The sequence below is a fragment of the Harmonia axyridis genome, chromosome X, assembly GCF_914767665.1.
Source record: "Harmonia axyridis chromosome X, icHarAxyr1.1, whole genome shotgun sequence".
Classification (NCBI taxonomy): Eukaryota; Metazoa; Arthropoda; class Insecta; order Coleoptera; family Coccinellidae; genus Harmonia; species Harmonia axyridis.
The window spans coordinates 38,558,813-38,565,877 of record NC_059508.1 but is presented as its reverse complement, the minus strand read 5'-3'; the positions used below and the strand labels follow the sequence as shown (position 1 = coordinate 38,565,877).

The 7,065-nt window shown below is 43.5% G+C and overlaps 1 non-coding gene across 1 annotated transcript; it reads right to left on the bottom strand.

The window, feature by feature from the left end:
- Positions 1 to 6,580: 6,580 nt before the first annotated feature.
- On the bottom strand, positions 6,581 to 6,735 carry LOC123687231. Its single transcript, XR_006748968.1, has one exon. It is a non-coding gene; the product is annotated as a 5.8S ribosomal RNA (ribosomal RNA).
- Between the last annotated feature and the right edge of the window lie 330 nt (positions 6,736 to 7,065).

Sequence of the window (7,065 nt, the reverse complement as noted above, 5' to 3'; positions counted from 1 at the left end):
GCCCATTTGAAATTGAAATTGAATTGAAATTGAACACTGAAGCCAAGCAGCGTCGGGCGCGGTTAGTACTTGGATGGGTGACCGCTTGGGAACACCGCGTGCTGTAAGCTTTTTTTTTACGTTCTGCATCGGTCTGCCGAGATAACGTGGTGCATCGGTATGATCGAGTTTACGTTCTGCATCGGTAAGATCGAGATTACGTGATGCATCGGTAAGATTGAGATTACGTGGTGCATCGGTAAGATCGAGTTTACGTGGTGCATCGGTAAGATCCAATTCACGTTCTGCATCGGTAAGATCCAGTTCACGTGGTGCATCGGTAAGATCGAGATTACGTGGTGCATCGGTAAGATCGAGTTTACGTGGTGCATCGGTAAGATCCAATTCACGTTCTGCATCGGTAAGATCCAGTTCACGTGGTGCATCGGTAAGATTGAGATTACGTGGTGCATCGGTAAGATCGAGTTTACGTGGTGCATCGGTAAGATCCAATTCACGTTCTGCATCGGTAAGATCCAGTTCACGTGGTGCATCGGTAAGATTGAGATTACGTGGTGCATCGGTAAGATCGAGTTTACGTGGTGCATCGGTAAGATCCAATTCACGTTCTGCATCGGTAAGATCCAGTTCACGTGGTGCATCGGTAAGATCGAGATTACGTGGTGCATCGGTAAGATCGAGTTTACGTGGTGCATCGGTAAGATCCAATTCACGTTCTGCATCGGTAAGATCCAGTTCACGTGGTGCATCGGTAAGATTGAGATTACGTGGTGCATCGGTAAGATCGAGTTCACGTGGTGCATCGGTAAGATGGAGATTACGTGGTGCATCGGTAAGATCGAGATTACGTGGTGCATCGGTAAGATCTACTTTACGTTCTGCATCGGTCTGCCCTTGTTTACGTGGTGCATCGGTAAGATCGAGATTACGTGAAGCATCGGTATGATCGAGTTTACGTTCTGCATCGGTCTGCCCGATATTACGTGGTGCATCGGTCTGCCCTAGTTTACGTGGTGCATCGGTTTGGACTTAGAGATATATTTTCGACGTGAAAATGTTCCGATACAACTTTTGAACCAGGATAGTTAGAGAGATGATTTTTTCTGGGATGTACGTGGATCGGGGAATGGATTGTGGGAAATAACTTGCCATGACCGAGGTGTCCTCGAATTTTTTTTTTTTTCGAAAAAAATTTTCTGATTGTGGAATTTTCTCAAATTTGATTTGGTTGCCTCCTAATGTGTTCTAAAAGAGTAAATCAGTAATCGGAATCGAAAAATATTTTTCGGATTTTTTTTTTTTTCGAAAAAAATTTTCTGATCGTGGAATTTCCTCAAATTCGATTTGGTTGCCTTCTAATGTGTTTTTAAAGCGTAAATCAGTAATCAGAATCAATATTCATTGTCGACTTTAATTTTTATAAGGAAAAATGTTCACGTCCTTAAACGCCTCCCCATCATCAGCCCGAGTCCAAGTCGATGTCAGTCCCGAGCGGACGGTGTCAGATACTACCTATCGCCGAGGTCTGGACTTGGCGAGATATTACGACGTGAAATGTTCCGATACAACTTTTGAACCAGGATAGTTAGAGAGATGATTTCTTCTATGTTGTACGTTGATTGTGGAATGAAATACGGAAAATAACTCGCCATGACCGAGGTGATTACGATTTTTTTTTTTTTTCGAAAAAAATTTTCTGATCGTGGAATTTTCTCAAATTTGATTTGGTTGCCTCCTTATATGTTCTAGTAGCGATAATCAACAATCAGAATCAAAATCCATGGTCGGGTTTGATTTTTATAAGGAAAAATGTTCACGTCCTTTTTTACAACCCCGACTCATTGACGATGTTAGAACCGAGCCGGCGGTGTCAGATACGACCGATCGCCCCGGTCCCGATCGTCATTTACGTTGTGCATCGGTCTGCCCGAGATTACGTGGTGCATCGGTATGATCGAGTTTACGTGGTGCATCGGTAAGATCCAATTCACGTTCTGCATCGGTAAGATCCAATTCACGTTCTGCATCGGTAAGATCCAGTTCACGTGGTGCATCGGTAAGATGGAGATTACGTGGTGCATCGGTAAGATCGAGATTACGTGGTGCATCGGTAAGATCTACTTTACGTTCTGCATCGGTCTGCCCTTGTTTACGTGGTGCATCGGTAAGATCGAGATTACGTGAAGCATCGGTATGATCGAGTTTACGTTCTGCATCGGTCTGCCCGATATTACGTGGTGCATCGGTCTGCCCTAGTTTACGTGGTGCATCGGTTTGGACTTAGAGATATATTTTCGACGTGAAAATGTTCCGATACAACTTTTGAACCAGGATAGTTAGAGAGATGATTTTTTCTGGGATGTACGTGGATCGGGGAATGGATTGTGGGAAATAACTTGCCATGACCGAGGTGTCCTCGAATTTTTTTTTTTTTCGAAAAAAATTTTCTGATTGTGGAATTTTCTCAAATTTGATTTGGTTGCCTCCTAATGTGTTCTAAAAGAGTAAATCAGTAATCGGAATCGAAAAATATTTTTCGGATTTTTTTTTTTTTTGAAAAAAATTTTCTGATCGTGGAATTTCCTCAAATTCGATTTGGTTGCCTTCTAATGTGTTTTTAAAGCGTAAATCAGTAATCAGAATCAATATTCATTGTCGACTTTAATTTTTATAAGGAAAAATGTTCACGTCCTTAAACGCCTCCCCATCATCAGCCCGAGTCCAAGTCGATGTCAGTCCCGAGCGGACGGTGTCAGATACTACCTATCGCCGAGGTCTGGACTTGGCGAGATATTACGACGTGAAATGTTCCGATACAACTTTTGAACCAGGATAGTTAGAGAGATGATTTCTTCTATGTTGTACGTTGATTGTGGAATGAAATACGGAAAATAACTCGCCATGACCGAGGTGATTACGATTTTTTTTTTTTTTCGAAAAAAATTTTCTGATCGTGGAATTTTCTCAAATTTGATTTGGTTGCCTCCTTATATGTTCTAGTAGCGATAATCAACAATCAGAATCAAAATCCATGGTCGGGTTTGATTTTTATAAGGAAAAATGTTCACGTCCTTTTTTACAACCCCGACTCATTGACGATGTTAGAACCGAGCCGGCGGTGTCAGATACGACCGATCGCCCCGGTCCCGATCGTCATTTACGTTGTGCATCGGTCTGCCCGAGATTACGTGGTGCATCGGTATGATCGAGTTTACGTGGTGCATCGGTAAGATCCAATTCACGTTCTGCATCGGTAAGATCCAATTCACGTTCTGCATCGGTAAGATCCAGTTCACGTGGTGCATCGGTAAGATCGAGATTACGTGGTGCATCGGTAAGATCGAGTTTACGTGGTGCATCGGTAAGATCCAATTCACGTTCTGCATCGGTAAGATCCAGTTCACGTGGTGCATCGGTAAGATTGAGATTACGTGGTGCATCGGTAAGATCCAGTTCACGTGGTGCATCGGTAAGATGGAGATTACGTGGTGCATCGGTAAGATCGAGATTACGTGGTGCATCGGTAAGATCTACTTTACGTTCTGCATCGGTCTGCCCTTGTTTACGTGGTGCATCGGTAAGATCGAGATTACGTGAAGCATCGGTATGATCGAGTTTACGTTCTGCATCGGTCTGCCCGATATTACGTGGTGCATCGGTCTGCCCTAGTTTACGTGGTGCATCGGTTTGGACTTAGAGATATATTTTCGACGTGAAAATGTTCCGATACAACTTTTGAACCAGGATAGTTAGAGAGATGATTTTTTCTGGGATGTACGTGGATCGGGGAATGGATTGTGGGAAATAACTTGCCATGACCGAGGTGTCCTCGAATTTTTTTTTTTTTCGAAAAAAATTTTCTGATTGTGGAATTTTCTCAAATTTGATTTGGTTGCCTCCTAATGTGTTCTAAAAGAGTAAATCAGTAATCGGAATCGAAAAATATTTTTCGGATTTTTTTTTTTTTCGAAAAAAATTTTCTGATCGTGGAATTTCCTCAAATTCGATTTGGTTGCCTTCTAATGTGTTTTTAAAGCGTAAATCAGTAATCAGAATCAATATTCATTGTCGACTTTAATTTTTATAAGGAAAAATGTTCACGTCCTTAAACGCCTCCCCATCATCAGCCCGAGTCCAAGTCGATGTCAGTCCCGAGCGGACGGTGTCAGATACTACCTATCGCCGAGGTCTGGACTTGGCGAGATATTACGACGTGAAATGTTCCGATACAACTTTTGAACCAGGATAGTTAGAGAGATGATTTCTTCTATGTTGTACGTTGATTGTGGAATGAAATACGGAAAATAACTCGCCATGACCGAGGTGATTACGATTTTTTTTTTTTTTCGAAAAAAATTTTCTGATCGTGGAATTTTCTCAAATTTGATTTGGTTGCCTCCTTATATGTTCTAGTAGCGATAATCAAAAATCAGAATCAAAATCCATGGTCGGGTTTGATTTTTATAAGGAAAAATGTTCACGTCCTTTTTTACAACCCCGACTCATTGACGATGTTAGAACCGAGCCGGCGGTGTCAGATACGACCGATCGCCCCGGTCCCGATCGTCATTTACGTTGTGCATCGGTCTGCCCGAGATTACGTGGTGCATCGGTATGATCGAGTTTACGTGGTGCATCGGTAAGATCCAATTCACGTTCTGCATCGGTAAGATCCAATTCACGTTCTGCATCGGTAAGATCCAGTTCACGTGGTGCATCGGTAAGATGGAGATTACGTGGTGCATCGGTAAGATCGAGATTACGTGGTGCATCGGTAAGATCTACTTTACGTTCTGCATCGGTCTGCCCTTGTTTACGTGGTGCATCGGTAAGATCGAGATTACGTGAAGCATCGGTATGATCGAGTTTACGTTCTGCATCGGTCTGCCCGATATTACGTGGTGCATCGGTCTGCCCTAGTTTACGTGGTGCATCGGTTTGGACTTAGAGATATATTTTCGACGTGAAAATGTTCCGATACAACTTTTGAACCAGGATAGTTAGAGAGATGATTTTTTCTGGGATGTACGTGGATCGGGGAATGGATTGTGGGAAATAACTTGCCATGACCGAGGTGTCCTCGAATTTTTTTTTTTTTCGAAAAAAATTTTCTGATTGTGGAATTTTCTCAAATTTGATTTGGTTGCCTCCTAATGTGTTCTAAAAGAGTAAATCAGTAATCGGAATCGAAAAATATTTTTCGGATTTTTTTTTTTTTTGAAAAAAATTTTCTGATCGTGGAATTTCCTCAAATTCGATTTGGTTGCCTTCTAATGTGTTTTTAAAGCGTAAATCAGTAATCAGAATCAATATTCATTGTCGACTTTAATTTTTATAAGGAAAAATGTTCACGTCCTTAAACGCCTCCCCATCATCAGCCCGAGTCCAAGTCGATGTCAGTCCCGAGCGGACGGTGTCAGATACTACCTATCGCCGAGGTCTGGACTTGGCGAGATATTACGACGTGAAATGTTCCGATACAACTTTTGAACCAGGATAGTTAGAGAGATGATTTCTTCTATGTTGTACGTTGATTGTGGAATGAAATACGGAAAATAACTCGCCATGACCGAGGTGATTACGATTTTTTTTTTTTTTCGAAAAAAATTTTCTGATCGTGGAATTTTCTCAAATTTGATTTGGTTGCCTCCTTATATGTTCTAGTAGCGATAATCAACAATCAGAATCAAAATCCATGGTCGGGTTTGATTTTTATAAGGAAAAATGTTCACGTCCTTTTTTACAACCCCGACTCATTGACGATGTTAGAACCGAGCCGGCGGTGTCAGATACGACCGATCGCCCCGGTCCCGATCGTCATTTACGTTGTGCATCGGTCTGCCCGAGATTACGTGGTGCATCGGTATGATCGAGTTTACGTGGTGCATCGGTAAGATCCAATTCACGTTCTGCATCGGTAAGATCCAATTCACGTTCTGCATCGGTAAGATCCAGTTCACGTGGTGCATCGGTAAGATGGAGATTACGTGGTGCATCGGTAAGATCGAGATTACGTGGTGCATCGGTAAGATCTACTTTACGTTCTGCATCGGTCTGCCCTTGTTTACGTGGTGCATCGGTAAGATCGAGATTACGTGAAGCATCGGTATGATCGAGTTTACGTTCTGGGTACCTTACGCGAGGGAGTTAGCCTACTCAAAGGCGTCTATTATCTCCTGCTCCGTATGGCGGATCATGCGAATCCAAGCAAAGTGCTTCGGTGTTTCGGGGGTGCGCTCATGAAAGCTCATCCGCAACGCGCGACAACTGGCACATTAAAGCGATCGGACGTCGTTCAGATTTCTCGGACACGACGATCGCATGTCTACAGTCATGGGCGCAGATCGAGCAATACCACGACACCACAATATATGCTTTCGCAATTCAAGACGGCGCGTTACGAAAACAACTCCTCATCATTCCAACACACGAGGCGTCGAAACGACAGAACGTTGATCGTCACGCGGCAAACCGTCCAACTCGCCCAAATGACCTTCGGTACAGGATCAACGTTAGACGACCTTTACGTCGTCACTTCGTCAAGCCATAACGTCTGGCCGGGCAGTCTTTGTAATGGAACCGACCCTCAGTCAGGAGTGGTCCGAGGACAGTGTCCGAGGACCGCAATGTGCGTTCGAAATGTCGATGTTCATGTGTCCTGCAGTTCGCATGTTGACGCGCAATTAGCTGCGTTCTTCATCGACCCACGAGCCAAGTGATCCACCGTTCAGGGTAATCTTTTATGTTCGATTTCTCGGTACTAGTCGCAATGGACTTTCCCTCGAAATACGAGACGCCAACTGCGAACCTCCTCGAGAATGACATTCCAATGACTGAGACGACCCACTGAAGGGTCAATACGTCAGTCGATCGGCGCAAAATCTTCGGTTCAACTAGTTTGCGTACTAATCTAGTGACAATTATCGTAAAAAATTCGGACGGAGACAAACGTCGCAGACAATCCCGAAAGAGCATAAAAACGCTAATGTAACGGGCGTCGCACAACGTCGACGTCTTCGTCCCTGGAATAGATCGTCCTACCGAAGTCCGTAGACAACGGTAACG